This window comes from Staurois parvus, unplaced genomic scaffold, assembly GCF_062004578.1.
Source record: "Staurois parvus isolate SC_StPar_1 unplaced genomic scaffold, SC_StPar_1.0 ptg000333l, whole genome shotgun sequence".
In the NCBI taxonomy this organism is placed as follows: domain Eukaryota; kingdom Metazoa; phylum Chordata; class Amphibia; order Anura; family Ranidae; genus Staurois; species Staurois parvus.
Genome location: NW_028318129.1, coordinates 295,383 through 320,000, shown reverse-complemented (window position 1 = coordinate 320,000; position 24,618 = coordinate 295,383). Strand labels below are relative to the sequence as shown.

Sequence of the window (24,618 nt, the reverse complement as noted above, 5' to 3'; positions counted from 1 at the left end):
AGTGTTGCACTATGGAGGTCTGTCTTTGTCTTGCATATGCGCCCTGTGTTTGAGTCCGTATTGTGAGGAAAGTGATCTGAGAGGAATTCATTGCTTGGAGGAGGATCTTAATTGAGTCGGTGGAGTCAGTGGAGTATGAAAACCTGGCAGAGATATTATATATTTAAAGCTTTGTGACCCGCAAGGGTCGAATGTGGAAGGTGAGGGGGCATTTTGGCTAAATCCAGGGGAGTCACATCAGAGTATCACGAAGAGCACAATTGCAGCATGGAGTGAAGTTATAATCACTGTGTATTGAACACTTATTATTATTTTGCACAGTGTGGCATCACAAGTTTTTTTGAATTGTTTTTGAACTGTTTTATTTTATGCAATTGGATATATCTATCACTTTGCACAGATAAAGTGTTATCAGTTAATTATCACGGTTTACCACTAGGGGGCTTATTTGTGTGTGGGAATCTTGCACTAGTTATCTGTATAGGTTATTAGAATTTAAGAGGGAATTAAGTATTTATTTATTTTGGTAATTTCACAATAATTTTGATGTAAGAAGGTATTTTACACACTATATAAGTTGAGCGCTTCATCACAATATATATAATTTGTTAGCAACTGAATTAGCTATTGATTCATTCTCTTTTTCGATAAGGTTCGAGTGGGACTCCACAATAGTAGGATGGTCTTTTTCTTTAAAAAAAAAAAAAAAAAATCTTAATTTGCTGTTTCATGTTGCAGTGTAAACAAGGAGACCAAAAAATAAGGAAAAACTCACAGGCATGAGATATGGGTTGGATACTGGAAATTAGGGAAATTTTTTGTATTACGTCTGGGCTACCACAGATGACTCAGGCTGAGGAAGATCCTCCATGACATGTGATCATGCTAGTTGCACTGTCAAGGTCGGTGTTGGCTGCCTATAGGCCTTTCTGCTGGCTGAGCCTATTAAACGCTGGTCTGCTGGCTGGTTTGATTGATGGCTGGTCTGATTGATGGCCTAAATAAAATCTGGTCTGCTGGCTGGTCTGATTGATGGCCTGATTAACCATTTCAATACCGGGCAATTTTTCACCTTCCTGCCCAGGCCATTTTTCACGTTTCAGCGCTCTCACACTTTGAATGACAATTGCGCGGTCATACAACATTGTACCCAAAATAAAATTTTATCATTTTCTTCACACAACTAGAGCTTTCTTTTGGTGGTATTTAATCACCGCTGGGGTTTTTATTTTTTGCTAAATTAACAAAAAAAGACAGAAAATTTTGAAAAAAAAACACGTTTTTCTTTGTTTCTGTTATAAAAGTTTACAAATATATAATTGTTCTTCATAAATTTAGGCCGAGATGTATTCTGCTACATGTCTTTGGTGAAAATAACCCAATTAGGATGTATTATTTAGTCTGTAGGAAAGTTATAGAGTTCACAAACTATGGTATAGATCTGAGTATTGATCAATCCTGAAGTACTGACAGACAATCTAATTTCTTGAGGTCCAAGAATGTCAGAACAGTACAGATATCCCCCAAATGTCAGGACAGTACAGATATCCCCCAAATGTCAGGACAGTACAGATATCCCCCAAATGTCAGAATAGTACAGATATCCCCCCAATGTCAGGACAGGACAGATATCCCCCCAAATGTCAGAACAGTACAGATATCCCCCAAAATGTCAGGACAGTACAGATATCCCCCAAATGTCAGGACAGTACAGATATCCCCCAAATGTCAGAACAGTACAGATATCCCCCAAATGACCCCTTTTTGCAGAGTAGACAGTCCGACGTACTTCATAAGAGGCATGGCGAGTTTTTTGAAGTTGTATTTTTTTTGTCATAATTTTTCGGAAAATGAAAAAATTAAAAAAATTTCACTATTTTTTTTTTACATACTGTCACCAGTGCAGTACAGCGTCATCATATAACTGGCATGGTGGTGAACAGGGACACTGACTGGTGACAGTATGAAAAAAAATTATATATATATATATTTTTATTTTTTTATTATTTTTAATTTTTTATTAAATTTTTTTAAAGATTTTTTTTTCATATTTTACTATGACCAAAGTAGTACAATGTTACCAAAGTAACATTGTACTACTTTGGGGAAGTGATCAGTATTTTTTTTTTTTTACACAATTTGCTTATAGCAAAGAATTACTTTGCTATAAGCAAGCATTTACCTGAATGACATCGATTCATTCAGGGTTTTTTTTTTTGGTTTTTTTTTTGTGCTTAGCTGTGATTTGGCCACAGCTGATCACATGACATGTGCATGTGACCTGCTGTGACCATTCACAGCTAGGCACTAGTATACAATGGATGGCATGAATGAAGCCATCCATTGTATACAACTGTCATGTGACCTGCTGTGATTGGTCACAGCAGGTCACATGGTACCGGCAACGGGGGCCGGTACTCAGATCTGTCAGCGGCCGTGTCCGAGGTACACGGCCGGTGACAGATCGCGCCGCTGCGCAGTTCTGCAACCGCGCGAACTGCGCATGTGTGGGAGGACGCCAAATGGCGTGCACCCGGAAAGCTAGAGCATTTTTGCGGCCGTCAAACGGCTATAGGCTGGGCGGCTAATGGTTAAAGGCTGGTCTGCTGGCTGGTCTGAATGATGGCCTGCTTAAAAGGCTGGTCTGCTTGAAGGCAGATTAACGGCAGGTCATCTGAGCGGCAGTTCAGTTTAACGGCAGATCAGATTAACAGCAGTTCAGATTAACGGCAGTTTAGTTTAACGGCAGTTCAGATTAAAGGCAGTTCAGATTAACGGCAGTTACGATTAATGGCAGTTCATTTTAATGGCAGATCAGATTAACGGCAGTTCAGATTAACGGCAGTTTAGTTTAACGGCAGTTGAGATTAAAGGCAGTTCAGATTAACGGCAGTTCAGATTAATGGCAGTTCAGATTAATGGCAGTTCAGATTAATGGCAGTTCAGTTTAACGGCAGTTCAGATTAACGGCAGGTCAGCTCAACGGAAGGTCAGGTTAAACAAGGCAGTTCGTATTAAACAAGGCAGTTCAGATTAACGGCAGTTCAGATTAACGGCAGTTCAGCTCAACAGCAGTTCACATTAAAGGCAGTTCACATTAACGGCAGTTCACATTAACGGTAGTTCAGATTAAAGGTAGTTCAGCTCAATGGCAGGTCAGCTCAAGGGCAGGTCAACTCAACAGCAGGTCAGCTCAACAGCAGTTCAGATTAAAGGCAGTTCAGATTAAACAAGGCAGTTCAGCTCAATGGCAGTTCAGCTCAATGGCAGTTCAGCTCAATGGCAGTTTAGCTCAATGGCAGTTCACATTAATGGCAGTTCAGATTAAAGGCAGTTCAGATTAACGGCAGTTGTTCAGCTCAACAGCAGTTCAGCTCAACGGCAGTTCAGATTAATGCCACTTCAGATTAACGGCAGTTCTGATTAATGCCACTTCAGATTAACGGCAGTTCTGATTAATGGCAGTTCCGATTAAAAGCAGTTTAGATTAATGGCAGTTCAGATTAACGGCAGTTCAGATTAAAGGCTGACCTGATTGAAGGCTGGTCTGCTTGAAGTCTCCTCTGGGCGCTCTGTGTGTCTGCTGGCTGGGCTGCCCTTCAGGAGCTTGTTTCTGCAGGGCAGAGCATGGCTGCTTGCTTGGTGGGTCTGTCCACACATTACAATTGTTAGGGACCAATGGCGACTCTAAAAAAAACAGGGTGCAGATAAGACACCACAGTCAAAACTGGGAGGGCACTGATAATTTTCACCACTACCATATGAGGATATGTTCTTTTTTTACTTTTTTTGCCAATAAGTAGTTAGTACTTCTTCAGCACATGGGTTCCTATACATAGTCAGCTACCAATTTTATTGAAAATATATTTTTATATTTTAAATGAAATTTGTAGCTGATTGTGCATAGGTGTGCTGTGCTTTGTTTTTTTTTCTTTTTTACTTTTTTAAATATTTAGGCCCCAGAGAGCAGCACTAAAATGGCATGGTTGTTTTTTTTTTAATGTTGTTGGTGGGGTTTTTTTTTACTCTTTTTGAAATCATTTTGTCCCCAGAGTGCAGCACAAAAAATGTAATTTACCTTAAGCTGACAGGTGTAGGGATGTGCACCATTGGCGGGTCTCTCCTTCAAGTGTCCCCAAGGCGGTGTAGAGCGGGCCTCTCCTCGTGTCCCCCAAGGCGGTGTAGAGCGGGCCTCTCCTCGTGTCCCCCAAGGCGGTGTAGAGCGGGCCTCTCCTCGTGTCCCCCAAGGCAGTGTAGAGCGTGCCTCTCCTCATGTCTCCCAAGGCGGTGGAGAGCAGGCCTCTCCTAGTGTCCCCCAAGGCTGTGTAGAAAGGGCCTCTCCTCGTGTCCCCCAAGGCGATGGAGAGCAGGCCTCTCCTCGTGTCCCCCAAGGCTGTGTAGAAAGGGCCTCTCCTCGTGTCCCCCAAGGCTGTGGAGAGCAGGCCTCTCCTCGTGTCCCCCAAGGCTGCATAGAATGGGCCTCTCCTCATATCAACCAATGCTGTGGAGAGCGGGCCTCTCCTTTCATCCCCCAAGGCAGTGAAGAGCAGGCCTCTCCTCGTGTCCCCCAAGGTGCTGGAGAGCAGGCTTCTCCTTGTGTCCCCCAAGACGGTGGAGAGCAGGCCTCTCCTTGTGTCCCTCACGGCAATGGAGAGCAGGCCTCTCCTTGTGTCCTCCAAGGCGGTGGAGAGCGGGCCTCTCCTTGTGTTACCCAAGGCTGTGGAGAACGGGCCTCTCCTCATGTCCCCCAAGGCGGTGGACAGCGGGCCTCTCCTCGTGTCCAATGAGGCTGTGGAGAGTGGGCTTCTCCTTGTGTCCCCCACGGCGGTGGAGAGCGGGCCTCTCCTCATGTCCCCCGCGGTGGTGGAGAGCAGGCCTCTCCTCGTGTCCCCCGTGGCGGTGGAGAGCAGGCCTCTCCTCATGTCTCCTCTCAGCGGAGGACAGCGGACCTCTCCTGCACCTGTCCCCTCAGCATCGCTGCCAGTGTAATGGCGGTGCCGAAGAAGAAGCCGGAAGTCGGAAACCGGAAGTCGGCTTCAAAACAAGGCTTGGAGAGCTAGTGGAGCGCAAATCGATCCCCGAGGCCTGGGGATCGCATTGCAAGCCACTTGCTCCATTGTAAGCCACCCGCTCCATCTGTGCTCGCAACAAAGGGATTTCCCCTCGCATTTGGCGAGCGGGCGTGTGGAATTTTAAAGCCCTGTTCTATACTATAACTCTATATCCTATGGCCGATGGAATCTAAAATCAATATTTTATTTTTTTTTTCTTTATACTGTTAAAGATATTAATGGTAATGTGGCATCAATTTCTTTTCAAATCTTTTTTATTGAATTCTAACAAATATATAAAAATAGAAATGTATCAAAATAGAGAATGAGTGCAAGCAAAACAGTACAACAATGATAGCACGCTCATAAGCCTGAAAAAGCATTCGCGTATTCGGCCTAATCCGCCAACTTAGGTATGCTTGGACATAGCAAATCAGCAGAGGCATATAATACCAACATAATGCACATAGTGCCATCACAAATATCCCAGGAGCACAGACCAGAATATAGTCCGGCTCCCAGGTAATATTGAGTAAAAAAAAAGAAAGAAATATAAACGAAGGAAATGAGAAGAGTAAAGAGTTAACAGAGCACAAATTCAAAAAGATATCAGATCTAGCTGATACGCCATCATCCATGGTCGTATGTATATTGTAATTCAATCCTATATATTCACATTATGTAGTACAAACATTTCTTTCCAACAAGACCATCTAAAGTCAAATAACCTCGTGTTCTGGGAGGAAATGGCAACGGCCCTCTCGCAGATGTAATGGGAATGGACTTTGTGAATAATGTCTGATATACAGTGGGGCAAAAAAGTATTTAGTCAGCCACCAATTGTGCAAGTTCTCCCACTTACAAAGATGAGAGAGGCCTGTAATTGGCATCATAGGGAGACCTCAACTATGAGAGACAAAATGAGAAAACAAATCCAGACAATCACATTGGCTGATTTGGAAAGAATTTATTTACAAATTATAGTGGAAAATAAGTATTTGGTGAATATGAAAAGTTCATGTCAATACTTTGTTATATATCCTTTGTTGGCAATGACAGAGGTCAGACGTTTCCTGTAAGTCTTCACAAGGTTGGCACACACTGTTGCTGGTATGTTGGCCCATCCTCCATGCAGATCTCCTCTAGAGCAATGATGTTTTGGGGCTGTCGCTGGGCAACACGGACTTTCAACTCCCTCCAAAGGTTTTCTATGGGGTTGAGATCTGGAGACTGGCTAGGCCACTCCAGGACCTTGAAATGCTTCTTACGAAGCCACTCCTTCGTTGCCCGGGCGGTATGTTTGGGATCATTGTCATGTTGGAAGACCCAGCCACGTTTCGTCTTCAATGCCCTTGCTGATGGAAGGAGGTTTGCACTCAAAATCTCACGATACATGGCCCCATTCATTCTGTCCTGTACATGGATCAGTCGTCCTGGTCCCTTTGCGGAGAAACAGCCCCAAACCATGATGTTGCCACCCCCATGCTTCACAGTAGGTATGGTGTTCTTTGGATGCAACTCAGCATTCTCTCTCCTCCAAACACGACGAGTTGTGTTTCTACCAAACAGTTCTATTTTGGTTTCATCTGACCATATGACATTCTCCCAATCCTCTTCTGGATCATCCAAATGCTCTCTAGCAAACTTCAGACGGGCCGGACATGTACTGGCTTAAGCAGGAGGACATGTCTGGCACTGCAGGATCTGAGTCCCTGGCGGCGTAGTGTGTTACTGATGGTAGCCTTTGTTAGGTTGGTCCCAGCTCTCTGCAGGTCATTCACTAGGTCCCCTGTGTGGTCCTGGGATTTTTGCTCACCATTCTTGTGATCATTTTGACCCCACGGGATGAGATCTTGCGTGGAGCCCCAGATCGAGGGAGATTATCAGTGGTCTTGTATGTCTTCCATTTTCTAATTATTGCTCCCACAGTTGATTTGTTCACACCAAGCTGCTTGCCTATTGCAGATTCAGTCTTCCCAGCCTTGTACAGGTCTACAGTTTTTTTTTCTGGTGTCTTTCGACAGCTCTTTGGTCTTCACCATAGTGGAGTTTGGAGTGTGACTGTTTGAGGTTGTGGACAGGTGTCTTTTATACTGATAACAAGTTCAAACAGGTGCCATTGATACAGGTAATGAGTGCAGGACAGAGGAGCCTCTTAAAGAGGAAGGTCCAGGTCTGTGAGAGCCAGAAAACTTGCTTGTTTGTAGGTGACCAAATACTTATTTTCCACCATAATTTGCAAATAAATTCTTTCCAGATCAGCCAATGTGATTGTCTGGATTTGTTTTCACATTTTGTCTCTCATAGTTGAGGTCTCCCTATTAGAGATGAGCGAATCGAACTTGGCGAAGTGGAATTCGTTTCGAATATTAGGAAAATTTCGAAATTTTTCCTAAAATGGCGGCAACATGTGTGGCGACGGAGCGGGGATCTCTGGGAAGGCGCGCAGACAAGGCGCGCTGACCCATAATGCATTCATTCATGACATGTGATCGCATTAGCCAATCAGCAGCCAGCCAGCCAGCACTGTGTAATGGTCGAGCTATAAATTGCGGCCATTTTAGAATTCTCCATTAGCCTCCAGTCATTCAAGAGAGGCAGACCTGTCTGTATTGAGGGACAGAGTTAGGGACACAGAACCGTTACTTAGGGACACAGAACCGTTACTTAGGGACACAGAACCGTTACTTAGGGACACAGAATTGTTACTCAGGGACAGACACAGAATTGTTACTCAGGGACAGACACAGAATTGTTACTGAAGGACAGACACAGAATTGTTACTGAGGGACACAGAATTGTTACTCAGGGACAGACACAGAATTGTTACTCAGGGACAGACACAGAATTGTTACTCAGGGACAGACACAGAATTGTTACTCAGGGACAGACACAGAATTGTTACTGAGGGACAGACACAGAATTGTTACTGAGGGACACAGTATTGTTACTGAGGGACACAGAATTGTTACTCAGGGACAGACACAGAAATGTTACTCAGGGACAGACACAGAATTGTTACTCAGGGACAGACACAGAATTGTTACTCAGGGACAGACACAGAATTGTTACTTAGGGACAGACACAGAATTGTTACTGAGGGACACAGAATTGTTACTGAGGGACACAGAATTGTTACTGAGGGACACAGAATTGTTACTGAGGGACACAGAATTGTTACTGAGGGACACAGAATTGTTACTGAGGGACACAGAATTGTTACTCAGGGACACAGAATTGTTACTCAGGGACAGACACAGAATTGTTACTGAGGGACACAGAATTGTTACTGAGGGACAAAGAATTGTTACTCAGGGACACAGAATTGTTACTCAGGGACACAGAATTGTTACTCAGTGACAGACACAGAATTGTTACTGAGGGACACAGAATTGTTACTGAGGGACACAGAATTGTTACTCAGGGACAGACACAGAATTGTTACTGAGGGACACAGAATTGTTACTGAGGGACACAGAATTGTTACTGAGGGACACAGAATTGTTACTCAGGGACAGACACAGAATTGTTACTCAGGGACAGACACAGAATTGTTACTGAGGGACACAGAATTGTTCCTGAGGGACACAGAATTGTTACTGAGGGACACAGAATTGTTACTGAGGGACAAAGAATTGTTACTGAGGGACACAGAATTGTTACTCAGGGACACAGAATTATTACTCAGGGACACATAATTGTTACTCAGGGACAGACACAGAATTGTTACTGAGGGACACAGAATTGTTACTGAGGGACACAGAATTGTTACTCAGGGACAGACACAGAATTGTTACTGAGGGACACAGAATTGTTACTGAGGGACACAGAATTGTTACTCAGGGACACAGAATTGTTACTCAGGGACACAGAATTGTTACTCAGGGACAGACACAGAATTGTTACTGAGGGACACAGAATTGTTACTGAGGGACACAGAATTGTTACTCAGGGACAGACACAGAATTGTTACTGAGGGACACAGAATTGTTACTCAGGGACACAATTGTTACTCAGGGACACAGAATTGTTACTCAGGGACACAGAATTGTTACTCAGGGAAAAACACAGAATTGTTACTGAGGGACACAGAATTGTTACTGAGGGACACAGAATTGTTACTGAGGGACACATAATTGTTACTCAGGGACACAGAATTGTTACTCAGGGACACAGAATTGTTACTCAGAGACAGACACAGAATTGTTACTGAGGGACACAGAATTGTTACTGAGGGACACAGAATTGTTACTCAGGGACAGACACATAATTTTTACTGAGGGACACAGAATTGTTACTGAGAGAAACAGAATTGTTACTCAGGGACACAGAATTGTTACTCAGGGACAGACACAGAATTGTTACTGAGGGACACAGAATTGTTACTGAGGGACACAGAATTGTTACTCAGGGACAGACACAGAATTGTTACTGAGGGACACAGAATTGTTACTCAGGGACACAATTGTTACTCTGGGACACAGAATTGTTACTCAGGGACAGACACAGAATTGTTACTGAGGGACACAGAATTGTTACTGAGGGACACAGAATTGTTACTGAGGGACACAGAATTGTTACTCAGGGACACAATTGTTACTCAGGGACACAGAATTGTTACTGAGGGACACAGAATTGTTACTCAGGGACAGACACAGAATTGTTACTGAGGGACACAGAATTGTTACTGAGGGACACAGAATTGTTACTCAGGGACACAGAATTGTTACTCAGGGACAGACACATAATTGTTACTCAGGGACACAGAATTGTTACTGAGGGACACAGAATTGTTACTGAGGGACACAGAATTGTTACTCAGGGACACAGAATTGTTACTCAGGGACAGACACAGAATTGTTACTGAGGGACACAGAATTGTTACTGAGAGACACAGAATTGTTACTCAGGGACACAGAATTGTTACTCAGGGACAGACACAGAATTGTTACTGAGGGACACAGAATTGTTACTCAGGGACAGACACAGAATTGTTACTGAGGGACACAGAATTGTTACTCAGGGGCACAATTGTTACTCAGGGACACAGAATTGTTACTCAGGGACAGACACAGAATTGTTACTGAGGGACACAGAATTGTTACTGAGGGACACAGAATTGTTACTCAGGGACACAGAATTGTTACTCAGGGACAGACACAGAATTGTTACTCAGGGACAGACACAGAATTGTTACTGAGGGACACAGAATTGTTACTGAGGGACACAGAATTGTTACTGAGGGACACAGAATTGTTACTCAGGGACACAGAACTGTTACTCAGGGACACAGAACTGTTACTCAGGGACACAGAATTGTTACTCAGGGACACAGAACTGTTACTCAGGGACAGACACAGAATTGTTACTGAGGGACATAGAATTGTTACTGAGGGACACAGAATTGTTACTGAGGGACTCAGAATTGTTACTCAGGGACAGACACAGAATTGTTACTGAGGGACACAGAATTGTTACTCAGGGACACAAAATTGTTACTCAGGGACACAGAACTGTTACTCAGGGACACAGAATCGTTACTCAGGGACACAGAATAGTTGAATTAAAGAGTATGTCAGACAACACGCAGAGGAGTGGCAGAGGAGGCAATGTTTCAGGAGCGAGCAGACGTGGCAGCAGAGGAAGGGGTCGAGGCAGCACTAGTCGCAGCCAGAGGCCAGTGCTCCCGGTGTCATCCAGCAGTCGTGTCTCCACCAACAACCCTGCCGTCATCGATTGGTTGGCTCGGTCGTCTTCCTCTTCCCAGGTCACCTCTGACACCTACAGCCAACGGTCGGTGGGTACGTCAGACACAACCGTTAGTTGGCATGGCCCGGGAGCAAGCCCACTGAAATCACGTGTCCTCTACCTGCCCCTGTCCTTTGGTGTTCCCTCACCAAGCGAAGTATCGCATGCTATGGGTTCAGCCCCACTGTACAGTGAGGAAGAGCTAACAGAGGGCGGTCAGGAACGGGGGGAGACATACGCCTCTTCAGCAGCCAGGCGAAGAAGTACTGGCGAGGAGAGTGGCTCGGTAGCCGGTCTAGAGACAGGTCTGTCTCCTGACCCACACGCAGCCGAGGGGGCTAGTAGTGAGGCGGAGACCCTAATTGATGATGATGAGGAGGCTGATCGCACTTGGCAGCCTCGTCGTCATCAGGCTATTGCTTCCGCATCATTAGGAGAAGAGGGTGCCAGCTTGGCAGCGAGCAAAACAGTCGGTGGGTTGCCCAGGAGGCAGCAGGGTCGCAGCAGTGTCAGTGGAGGCAAACGGCCACGGAGTAGAGCACCAGCTCCACTGCTGGTGGGTTCCATTTTGTCATAGGGTGCTGGCAGATTACGGGCCTCCCATTGCTGCTGCCAGGCCCCTAATCTGCCATGGGCCCCTGTACCGCCTCCTCATGCTGCTGCCAGGTCCACAGTGTGTCATGGGTCCCTGTACGGCCTCCCATTGCTGCTGTCTCCATCGCCACACTCTGCCATGTGCCACTTTCAGGTCTCCTCACACTGCTGCTGGGTTCCATTTTGTCATAGGGTGCTGGCAGATTACGGGCCTCCCATTGCTGCTGCCAGGCCCCTAATCTGCCATGGGCCCCTGTACCGCCTCCTCATGCTGCTGCCAGGTCCAGAGTGTGTCATGGGTCCCTGTACCGCCTCCCATTGCTGCTGTCTCCATCGCCACACTCTGCCATGTGCCACTTTTAGGTCTCCTCACACTGCTGCTGGGTTCCATTTTGTCATAGGGTGCTGGCAGATTACGGGCCTCCCATTGCTGCTGCCAGGCCCCTAATCTGCCATGGGCCCCTGTACCGCCTCCTCATGCTGCTGCCAGGTCCAGAGTGTGTCATGGGTCCCTGTACCGCCTCCCATTGCTGCTGTCTCCATCGCCACACTCTGCCATGTGCCACTTTCAGGTCTCCTCACACTGCTGCTGGGTTCCATTTTGTCATAGGGTGCTGGCAGATTACGGGCCTCCCATTGCTGCTGCCAGGCCCCTAATCTGCCATGAGCACCCGTACCGCCTCCTCATGCTGCTGCCAGGTCCAGAGTGTGTCATGGGTCCCTGTACGGCCTCCCATTGCTGCTGTCTCCATCGCCACACTCTGCATGTGCCACTTTCAGGTCTCCTCACACTGCTGCTGGGTTCCATTTTGTCATAGGGTGCTGGCAGATTATGGGCCTCCCATTGCTGCTGCCAGGCCCCTAATCTGCCATGGGCCCTCGTACCGCCTCCTCATGCTGCTGCCAGGTCCAGAGTGTCTCATGGGTCCCTGTACGGCCTCCCATTGCTGCTGTCTCCATCGCCACACTCTGCCATGTGCCACTTTCAGGTCTCCTCACACTGCTGCTGGGTTCCATTTTGTCATAGGGTGCTGGCAGATTACGGGCCTCCCATTGCTGCTGCCAGGCCCCTAATCTGCCATGGGCCCCTGTACCGCCTCCTCATGCTGCTGCCAGGTCCACAGTGTGTCATGGGTCCCTGTACGGCCTCCCATTGCTGCTGTCTCCATCGCCACACTCTGCCATGTGCCACTTTCAGGTCTCCTCACACTGCTGCTGGGTTCCATTTTGTCATAGGGTGCTGGCAGATTACGGGCCTCCCATTGCTGCTGCCAGGCCCCTAATCTGCCATGGGCCCCCGTACCGCCTCCTCATGCTGCTGCCAGGTCCAGAGTGTCTCATGGGTCCCTGTACGGCCTCCCATTGCTGCTGTCTCCATCGCTACACTCTGCCATGTGCCACTTTCAGGTCTCCTCACACTGCTGCTGGGTTCCATTTTGTCATAGGGTGCTGGCAGATTACGGGCCTCCCATTGCTGCTGCCAGGCCCCTAATCTGCCATGGGCCCCCGTACCGCCTCCTCATGCTGCTGCCAGGTCCAGAGTGTCTCATGGGTCCCTGTACGGCCTCCCATTGCTGCTGTCTCCATCGCCACACTCTGCCATGTGCCACTTTCAGGTCTCCTCACACTGCTGCTGGGTTCCATTTTGTCATAGGGTGCTGGCAGATTACGGGCCTCCCATTGCTGCTGCCAGGCCCCTAATCTGCCATGGGCCCCCGTACCGCCTCCTCATGCTGCTGCCAGGTCCAGAGTGTCTCATGGGTCCCTGTACGGCCTCCCATTGCTGCTGTCTCCATCGCCACACTCTGCCATGTGCCACTTTCAGGTCTCCTCACACTGCTGCTGGGTTCCATTTTGTCATAGGGTGCTGGCAGATTACGGGCCTCCCATTGCTGCTGCCAGGCCCCTAATCTGCCATGGGCCCCTGTACCGCCTCCTCATGCTGCTGCCAGGTCCACAGTGTGTCATGGGTCCCTGTACGGCCTCCCATTGCTGCTGTCTCCATCGCCACACTCTGCCATGTGCCACTTTCAGGTCTCCTCACACTGCTGCTGGGTTCCATTTTATCATAGGGTGCTTGCAGATTACGGGCCTCCCATTGCTGCTGCCAGGCCCCTAATCTGCCATGGGCCCCCGTACCACCTCCTCATGCTGCTGCCAGGTCCAGAGTGTCTCATGGGTCCCTGTACGGCCTCCCATTGCTGCTGTCTCCATCGCCACACTCTGCCATGTGCCACTTTCAGGTCTCCTCACACTGCTGCTGGGTTCCATTTTGTCATAGGGTGCTGGCAGATTACGGGCCTCCCATTGCTGCTGCCAGGCCCCTAATCTGCCATGGGCCCCCGTACCGCCTCCTCATGCTGCTGCCAGGTCCAGAGTGTGTCATGGGTCCCTGTACGGCCTCCCATTGCTGCTGTCTCCATCGCCACACTCTGCCATGTGCCACTTTCAGGTCTCCTCACACTGCTGCTGGGTTCCATTTTGTCATAGGGTGCTGGCAGATTACGGGCCTCCCATTGCTGCTGCCAGGCCCCTAATCTGCCATGGGCCCCTGTACCTCCTCCTCATGCTGCTGCCAGGTCCAGAGTGTCTCATGGGTCCCTGTACGGCCTCCCATTGCTGCTGTCTCCATCGCCACACTCTGCCATGTGCCACTTTCAGGTCTCCTCACACTGCTGCTGGGTTCCATTTTGTCATAGGGTGCTGGCAGATTACGGGCCTCCCATTGCTGCTGCCAGGCCCCTAATCTGCCATGGGCCCCCGTACCGCCTCCTCACGCTGCTGCCAGGTCCAGAGTGTGTCATGGGTCCCTGTACGGCCTCCCATTGCTGCTGTCTCCATCGCCACACTCTGCCATGTGCCACTTTCAGGTCTCCTCACACTGCTGCTGGGTTCCATTTTGTCATAGGGTGCTGGCAGATTACGGGCCTCCCATTGCTGCTGCCAGGCCCCTAATCTGCCATGGGCCCCTGTACCTCCTCCTCATGCTGCTGCCAGGTCCAGAGTGTCTCATGGGTCCCTGTACGGCCTCCCATTGCTGCTGTCTCCATCGCCACACTCTGCCATGTGCCACTTTCAGGTCTCCTCACACTGCTGCTGGGTTCCATTTTGTCATAGGGTGCTGGCAGATTACGGGCCTCCCATTGCTGCTGCCAGGCCCCTAATCTGCCATGGGCCCCTGTACCGCCTCCTCATGCTGCTGCCAGGTCCACAGTGTGTCATGGGTCCCTGTACGGCCTCCCATTGCTGCTGTCTCCATCGCCACACTCTGCCATGTGCCACTTTCAGGTCTCCTCACACTGCTGCTGGGTTCCATTTTGTCATAGGGTGCTGGCAGATTACGGGCCTCCCATTGCTGCTGCCAGGCCCCTAATCTGCCATGGGCCCCCGTACCGACTCCTCATGCTGTGACGTTGCAACAAGGTGGAATTCAACCCTACATATGTTAGACCGCCTTTACGAACAGCGAAAGGCCATCACAGATTTCCTGATGTTACAAGCGGATAAAGGTACTCCCCTGTGTAACTTAGATGTCAGCCATTGGCAGCTCATGCGTGACACCTGCCGCTTGCTCAGGCCCTTTGAGGAGGCCACGCTATTCGTGAGTCGGCAGGACTATGGGATGAACGACGTCATTCCTCTGTTGCACGTCCTGGAACAAATGCTGTTAACAATGGCTGGTCAGGGTGCGGTAGACGTGGCGCACAGATCTCAACGCCACATGACCCCTGTGGGGGCAGGACAGGAAGAAGAGGAGGAGGTAGAGGAGGACATTGGTGCTCAGGAATTATTGAGTGAAATGGGTGGTTTTTCCACTCAGCGGACAGGAGTGGAGGAGCAGGAGCATCTGGTAGAGGAGGAGGAGGAGACAGAGGACCCAGACGCACCGTGGCAGTATGCTGTGGAGATGGAGGCAGGGAGTCCCTCGCATTCCTTGGCACAAATGGCCCATAGCATGCTCGGTTGCTTGCGTAGCGACAGCCGAATAATAACCATCAGACAGAGGGATGACTTTTGGCTGTCCACCTTGTTGGACCCTCGCTACCGTTCAAAAATGGTGGCCTTTTTCACACCTGCTGAGAGGGAGGCCAAAATAAAGTACTATAAAAACCACCTATGTAGTCAGTTGGTCTCTGCCTTTGTGCGCCAATGTCCATCCTTAGACACTGTGGGCCCTGTGCGCTCGCGTTCCGCTGCCATGGCAGCAGGGGAGGGGTGGGGTGGTAGGAGCAGTGGCAGCTCCACCAGCAGCGGCTGCCTCAGTCTGCAGTCGATGATGAGTAGCTTTCTTCACCAGCGCAGTGAGGAAACTACTAACCAGCCGCAGCAGCAGCAGCATCAGGTGGACCTGGAGCAGGACCTCAAACAACAGGCTTGGGCCTACTTGGACAGCACCCTGCCAACCGAGGTAGACAATCCCCTTGACTACTGGGCAACGAAACTTGACCTTTGGCCCCAACTAGCTGAATTTGCCCTTGAAAGGCTGTCATGCCCGGCCAGTAGCGTGGCATCGGAGCGCGTGTTTAGTGCGGCAGGAGGTATTGTAACTCCGCGGAGGACACGACTGTCCACCCAAAGTGTGGAGAGACTCACGTTTGTGAAAATGAATCAGGCGTGGATTAGTCTGGATTTCAAACCACCAGTTCCTGACACAACTGACTAAATCCGCCATGAATCATGCCCCAAACATGTGCCACTTTCAGGTCTCCTCACACTGCTGGTGGGTTCCATTTTGTCATAGGGTGCTGGCAGATTACGGGCCTCCCATTGCTGCTGCCAGGCCTGTAATCTGCCATGGGCCCCTGTACTGCCTCCTCACGCTGCTGCCAGGTCCAGAGTGTGTCATGGGTCCCTGTACGGCCTCCCATTGCTGCTGTCTCCATCGCCACACTCTGCCATGTGCCACTTTCAGGTCTCCTCACACTGCTGCTGGGTTCCATTTTGTCATAGGGTGCTGGTAGATTACGGGCCTCCCATTGCTGCTGCCAGGCCCGTAATCTGCCATGGGCCCCTGTACCGCCTCCTCACGCTGCTGCCAGGTCCAGAGTGTGTCATGGGTCCCTATACGGCCTCCCATTGCTGCTGTCTCCATCGCCACACTCTGCCATGTGCCACTTTCAGGTCTCCTCACACTGCTGGTGGGTTCCATTTTGTCATAGGGTGCTGTATGGCCTCCCATTGCTGCTGCCAGGCCCGTAATCTGCCATGGGCCCCCGTACCGACTCCTCATGCTGCTGCCAGGCCCGTAATCTGTCATGGGCCCCTGTACCGCCTCCTCATGCTGCTGCCAGGTCCAGAGTGTGTCATGGGTCCCTGTACGGCCACCCATTGCTGCTGCCAGGCCCGTAATCTGCCATGGGCCCCCGTACCGACTCCTCATGCTGCTGCCAGGCCCGTAATCTGTCATGGGCCCCTGTACCGCCTCCTCATGCTGCTGCCAGGTCCAGAGTGTGTCATGGGTCCCTGTACCGCCTCCCATTGCTGCTGTCTCCATCGCCACACTCTGCCATGTGCCACTTTCAGGTCTCCTCACACTGCTGCTGGGTTCCATTTTGTCATAGGGTGCTGGCAGATTACGGGCCTCCCATTGCTGCTGCCAGGCCCGTAATCTGCCATGGGCCCCTGTACCGCCTCCTCACGCTGTTGCCAGGTCCAGAGTGTGTCATAGGTCCCTGTACGGCCTCCCATTGCTGCTGTCTCCATCGCCACACTTTGCCATGTGCCACTTTCAGGTCTCTTCACATTGCTGGTGGGTTCCATTTTGTCATAGGGTGCTGGCAGATTACGGGCCTCCCATTGCTGCTGCCAGGCCCGTAATCTGCCATGGGCCCCTGTACCGCCTCCTCACGCTGCTGCCAGGTCCAGAGTGTGTCATGGGTCCCTGTACGGCCTCCCATTGCTGCTGTCTCCATCGCCACACTCTGCCATGTGCCACTTTCAGGTCTCCTCACACTGCTGGTGGGTTCCATTTTGTCATAGGGTGCTGTATGGCCTCCCATTGCTGCTGCCAGGCCCGTAATCTGCCATGGGCCCCCGTACCGTCTCCTCATGCTGCTGCCAGGCCTGTAATCTGTCATGGGCCCCTGTACCGCCTCCTCATGCTGCTGCCAGGTCCAGAGTGTGTCATGGGTCCCTGTACGGCCTCCCATTGCTGCTGCCAGGCCCGTAATCTGCCATGGACCCCCGTACCGACTCCTCATGCTGCTGCCAGGCCCGTAATCTGTCATGGGCCCCTGTACCGCCTCCTCATGCTGCTGCCAGGTCCAGAGTGTGTCATGGGTCCCTGTACGGCCTCCCATTGCTGCTGTCTCCATCGCCACACTCTGCCATGTGCCACTTTCAGGTCTCCTCACACTGCTGGTGGGTTCCATTTTGTCATAGGGTGCTGGCAGATTACGGGCCTCCCATTGCTGCTGCCAGGCCCGTAATCTGCCATGGGCCCCTGTACCGCCTCCTCACGCTGCTGCCAGGTCCAGACTGTGTCATGGGTCCCTGTACGGCCTCCCATTGCTGCTGTCTTCATCGCCACACTCTGCCATGTGCCACTTTCAGGTCTCCTCACACTGCTGGTGGGTTCCATTTTGTCATAGGGTGCTGGCAGATTACAGGCCTCCCATTGCTGCTGCCAGGCCCGTAATCTGCCATGGGCCCCTGTACCGCCTCCTCACGCTGCTGCCAGGTCCAGAGTGTGTCATGGGTCCCTGTACGGCCTCCCATTGCTGCTGTCTCCATCGCCACACTCTGCCATGTGCCACTTTCAGGTCTCCTCACACTGCTGCTGGGTTCCATTTTGTCATAGGGTGCTGTATGGCCTCCCATTGCTGCTGCCTCCACCGCCACACTGTGGCTCCACACTCTGGTTTTGGCCCCGTGACTGCCCAAATGAGTGAAGTGTGCGGTGATTCTAAGATCGACGGCACTCATCTGCATGTCATACTGACTGACAGTATTATTTCTCTTCCCCAGCAGACTCCAAGGGCATTTAAATTAAAGGTACAGTGTTCAGCACTAATATAAAGGCTCTCTGAAGCCTAGAAACACCCTTTTATAAGTTAAATTCGCAGCGAATATATTCGACTCGAATCAAATTTTTTCCACGAATTCGCCGAATCAGTCGAATCGAATTTTTGAATAATTCGCTTATCTCTACTCCCTATGATGCCAATTACAGGCCTCTCTCATCTTTGTAAGTGGTAGAACTTGTACAATTGGTGGCTGACTAAATACTTTTTTGCCCTACTGTAGGTGTCCTTTTATCATGCAGCGGTAAATGACAGTCGCTCAGTTCTCCGTCATTCTCAGAGGAGAGAGTTCTCCCCTGAATGCCTTTTTATGAAGCGGTGTGGAACGCTTCTCCGAATGAAGAGAAAACCGATTTACAAACGCTTTGAATGCTAGAAAACGACTGCTTTTACTGCAATCTCACGAGATTACAGTAAGAGATCAGTCAAATATCGTTTACTAAGCAGAGGTAAATTATTGCTGCTTCGTTTGCAATTCCCCCGATTCTCCAGCTCTGGGCTGGAGAATCTGGAGGGAGGACTCGGATCTCCAGTGAAGGGCTGACATCGCTCCTTCATACACTGGCCATCTGTGTGCTGAGATGATCAGCGGAGAACAAGTTCTCCGCTGATCATCTCTGTTTCCTACACCAATAATGATCGGAGATCAGCAAGGATCCTCAGCATCGCCACTGATCTCTGTTTCATAAAAGGACACCATAGTAAAGGTTTTAAATGATTTCCAAGCAGCAGCAATGAAGAGCCTGGCTGCAATTAGTATATGGCCAATTATCGTTCTGAATTGCCAGGTGAGGAGTTGGACTTGTAGTCATTCCAGACACCCGAGAAATCAACACGAAAACGTCTTGCCAAAATTTGTGTAAATAAGTGCATTCCCACATAATATGTAGTAGATTGCCCTCTTTGCCACAATTTCTCCAGCATAATGGTGATTGTGACGGGGGTCACTTTGGGTGGGGGGCCCATGGAACCCAGCTCACTTTGGAGAGGTGGGGAGATCCCTGTATCAGATCCCCATATCCCTCTTATGTATAAGTCACCCTGTGCCTGTTAGGGGTACAGGGTGATCTGTCCTAATATTGTGTGGGCTTTGTCTCAGACTGTGTAGACATGTTTAGGAGATAGGTGGGGTGGGGGGTTGATTGTTTAATGTTATGTGCATTAGCTTAGTGGGGAGGGGGTGTCTCCAGCAGCCCTCCCTCCTGATGGGACTGTTTGCTGGTGTGAAGTTTGAATACCTGTGTGTCTCTTGTTACTAAATGTAGATTGCCCCGCCCTGTGTCATTATGCATTATGCAGGGAGGGGGGATTGTCCCCTGAGTGTATATATCTTGTATCTGTGTTCAAATAAAGTAGTCTACCTCCTGGTTTACTTCAAGACTGGTGTCGTCTGGTCTTGTATGGTCGGCAGTGGTGTCTGTTGTTGGTGTTCGGACGGGGAAGCGATATTCTAACGGAACTACTCAAGCGCAGTCTGTGGTCGGTTCCGGTACAGTGATGTGTTAGGGTACATCTTAAAGAGATTGTATTGGGTAAGGTAGCTACGGTAACGTGGCATCAATTTCAAATGTACGTTGGACAAAAAACCTAATTCGGTTGCATAGTAGTGAGGATCTCACATAAATAAAAATATACTTGTAGCATACAGTTACCAGACTTACCACAATCTATTTAGGTTCATATTGGGGGCAGCACAGTGGCTAAATGGTTAGCACCTCCACCTGGCAGCACTCAGGGCCATTGGTTCAAATCCCAGCCATGGCACCCCCCCGCCCAGAGCCCACATGCTCCTCCCACACCCACATCAGCCTCCCCCCAGGCACCCCAGCCTCCCCCCACACCCCTAAAGACATGCTGGTAGGCCAACTGGATCCTGTCTAAATTGTCCCTAGTATGTGTATGTATGAATGTAAGCTAGGGACCTTAGATTGTACGCTCCTCGGGGGCGGGGACTGATGTGAATGTACAATATATATGTAAAGCACTGCATACATTGACAGCACTTATAGACATACCATAAATCAATATTGATAGGGACCTCACATACATAAGAGTCATATAGATATCCCAGTAATGAATAAGTCAACAAACATAACATTGGGCTGAACAGCATAATGAGATCCATATACCGTATTTTCCGGCGTATAAGACGCCTTTTTGACCCTTGAAAATCTTCTCAAAAGTCGGGGGTCGTCTTATACGCCGGTATACGTCAGGGTGGCACTTTTTAGGGGGGCGGCGTGGTGCCGCCGCCGTCCCCCCCTTCCGATGGAAGGGACACTAAGTACAGGGGTGGGCAGAGGGCTGCTGTCTCTTACATGGCTCCCACGACGATCCATCCAGGAAGCGCTGCTCCTTCAGTCACTCCGGCCACTCCCTCACTCCTGCCGCTCGGCTCCGCCTCCTCACCGGTGATTGGCCGCCAGAACTGTAGCTCAGGAAAGGCACACAGGCGGTCAATCACGGGCGAGGAGGCGGAGCAGAGCGGACCCGCGAAAATCGAGTGAGGGAAAAGCTGGTAAGTGTGCAGTGCAGAGGTGCTGCTGCAACCACATATGCTGACTGCAGCAGCACCATACTGGAACAGGGTCAGCAAGTGTCATTGGTGTCAGTGGGAGGAATAGTGCCCCATCATTCCTCCCACTGACACCAACGATGGGGCACTATTCCTCCCCCTGACACCAACGATGGGGCACTATTCCTCCCACTGACACCAACGATGGGGCACTATTCCTCCCCCTGACACCAACGATGGGGCACTATTCCTCCACTGATACCAACGATGGGGCACTATTCCTCCCACTGACACCAACGATGGGGCACTATTCCTCCCACTGACACCAACGATGGGGCACTATTCCTCCCACTGACTCCAACGATGGGGCACTATTCCTCCCACTGACTCCAATGATGGGACACTATTCCTCCCACTGACACCAACGATGGGGCACTATTCCTCCACTGACACCAACAATGGGGCACTATTCCTCCCACTGACACCAACGATGGGGCACTATTCCTCTCCCCACTGACGGGGTACTATTCCTCCCACTGACACCAATGTTGGGACACTATTCTTCCCACTATTACCAATGATGGGGCACTATTCCTCCCACTGACACCAATGATGGGGCGCTATTCCTCCCACTGACACCAATGATGGGACGCTATTCCTCCCACTGACACCAATGATGGGGCACTATTCCTCCCACTGACACCAATGATGGGGCGCTATTCCTCCCACGGACACCAATGATGGGGCACAATTCGTTGCTCTTACACCAACGCACACCAAATAAAAATTAAAAAACATCAGATTTGATTTCAATATGGTATGTTATTTCAGTATGGTATTCCACTATTCCTCACACACTGACACTAATGATGGGGCACCATCATTGGTATCAGTGGGAGGAATAGTGCCTCATCATTGGTGTCAATGGGAGGAATAGTGCCCCATCATTGGTGTCAGTGGGAGGAATAGTGCCCCATCGTTGGTGTCAGTGGGAGGAATAGTGCCCCATCATTGGTGTCAGTGGGAGGAATAGTGCCCCATCGTTGGTGTCGGTGGGAGGAATAGTGCCCCATCGTTGGTGTCAGTGGGAGGAATAGTGCCCCATCGTTGGTGTCAGTGGGAGGAATAGTGCCCCATCGTTGGTGTCAGTGGGAGGAATAGTGCCCCATCATTGGTGTCAGTGGGAGGAATAGTGCCTCATCATTGGTGTCAGTGGGAGGAATAGTGCCCCATCATTGGTGTCAGTGGGAGGAATAGTGCCCCATCATTGGTGTCAGTGGGAGGAATAGTGCCCCATCATTGGTGTCAGTGGGAGGAATCGTGCCCCATCATTGGAATACCATACTGAAATCAAATCTGATGTTTTTTAATTTTTATTTGGTGTGCGTTGGAAGAGGGGTAGTCTTATACGGCGAGTATAGCCCTAACCCTATATTTTAACAGGAAACGTAGGGGGTCGTCTTATACGCCGGAAAATACGGTAAGTAAGATAACTATCTACATAACAATATACTGTACATAGTCCCAAGAAAAGGAACATACCACATTATCCTCTGTTTTGTGAGTAAGCCAGCAAAATATCCCTCCTCCATCCAGCATGATTCCATATAGGGAGCTATTGATGACATAATGATGTCATTGTGCATGCGTGCGTGAGGATGTCACGACACAATGTGACGTCACGGCACACGCACAACTCTACAAACTGGAAAAAAATCATGCCCAGCAGTCTCCCGATAAGCCCAAGATGGAGGGGGGAAAAATAGACAACACCCAGCTCCGGCCTCAACAGGATCGGCGCCTCCTCCAGGGCTAAAACCATTTGTTGCACTAAGCAATCAAATGATGGAAAACAAGTGTGGGCATCTGGCTAAGCTGGATATTGACCGCACTCACAATGGGACCATTGTGACCAGAGACCTGCAACATATATGCACATGTATGGGATATCCAAAGATGGCAGCACAGAAGGGTGGGGGGGGGGGGGGACTACAATATTGCCAGATATTGGAAATGGGAGTGTAGGCTAATTTTTATAAAGAAATCCCTTGCTGTCAGGGCAAAAAAAATATACAGTACATATTTAATATATATTTATTTATTTCAGGTACTTATACAGCACTGTCAATTTACGCCGCGCTTTACATATATATTGTACATTCACATCAGTCCCCGCCTCTGAGGGGTGTACAATCTAAGCTCCCTAACTTACATTCATACACATACTAGGGCCAATTTAGACAGGATCTAATTAACCTACCAGTATGTCTTTTGGAGTGTGGGAGGAAACCGGAGCAAACCCACGCAAGCACAGGGAGAACATGCAAACTCCATGCAGGAGGCACCATGGTTGGGAATCGAACCCATTACCCATTTACTGCAAGGCAGACATGCTAACCAGTAAACCACTGTGCTGCCCACATATTATTATTATTATTATTATTATTATACAGGATTTATGGCACCAACAGTTTGCTCAGCGCTTTACAATATAACGGGAGACAATACAGCAACAATACAGGTCAATACAAGAGGGATAGGAGGGGCCTGATCCTGGGAGCTTACAATCTAGGAGGGAGGGGCTAGTGGCACAAAAGGTAGTAACTGTGGGGGATGGACTGGTTGGAAGAGTAGAAGATTCCAGTATGAGCTGAGGGCAGGATAGGCTTCCCTGAAGAGATAGGTTTTCAGAGATCGCCTAAAAGTGAGCAGAGTAGGCGATAGTCTGATAAATTTGGGTAGAGAGTTCCAGAGGATGGGGGAAGCTCTGGAGCAGTCCTGGAGACAAGCATATATATATATATATATATATATATATATATATAAATTTCTAGATCTTTTATCTATTTCAAGATCCTGAAAATAGAGACAAATATCTATTGAGCTTCCAGAAATGCACTCAGCCCCTAAGTCCTGCTGTGGGCTGACAACACATGAAATTTTTGTGTACTGAGCGGTGTCAACCCTGCCCAGTTTTCTCACATCAGACTACTCAGGACCACCTACTCTTCCACCTCCACAAAGTAGTCCCAAGATAAGGACTGGAAGGACCGATTTACTCTCCCTGAGACAACACAGGGGGTATGTACTGGACATAGGACAGCTCAAAATTTCTGACGTGATCAACAAGTATTTTTTGCTCTCATTGAACAGATATAACAAAACACTTTCATTGGTATAACAAGCAAAGCCAAAGGGAGCAAAATAAGAGACGTTCATTGTCGGGGTTTACAAACACTTTGATATGGAGGCCACCATTATTGATCTTTCTGTGGATGGATAGGCGAACCAATCTCAACGTTCAAATGAAAAGTGTTTATAGCTCCAGCTTTAATTGCACCTTTTGCCTCCCGAGTCTCCCTGTTGGTAATGTCTAGAGATGAGCGAATTATTCAAAAATTTGATTCGGCTGATTCGCCGAATTTGCGGGAGAAATTCGATTCGATGCGAATTTATTCGCTGCGAATTTAACTTATTAAAAGGGTTTCTAGGCTTCAGAGAGCCTTTATATTAGTGCAGAACACTGTACTTTTAATTTAAATGCCCTTGGAGTCTGCTGGGGAAGAGAAATAATACTGACAGTCAGTATGACATGCAGATGAGTGCCGTCGATCTTAGAATCACCGCACACTTCACTCATTTGGGCAGTCACGGGGCACGACGAAGAAGAAGAAGAAGAAGAAGAAGA

General features: G+C 49.2%; 1 protein-coding gene across 1 annotated transcript in view; it reads left to right on the top strand.

Annotated features, from left to right (window-relative positions):
* LOC149457148 (lymphocyte antigen 6E-like) overlaps positions 1 to 24,618 on the top strand; it is a 39,213-nt gene that overhangs the window by 9,129 nt on the left and 5,466 nt on the right. The gene's annotated exons all lie outside the window — the stretch shown is intronic.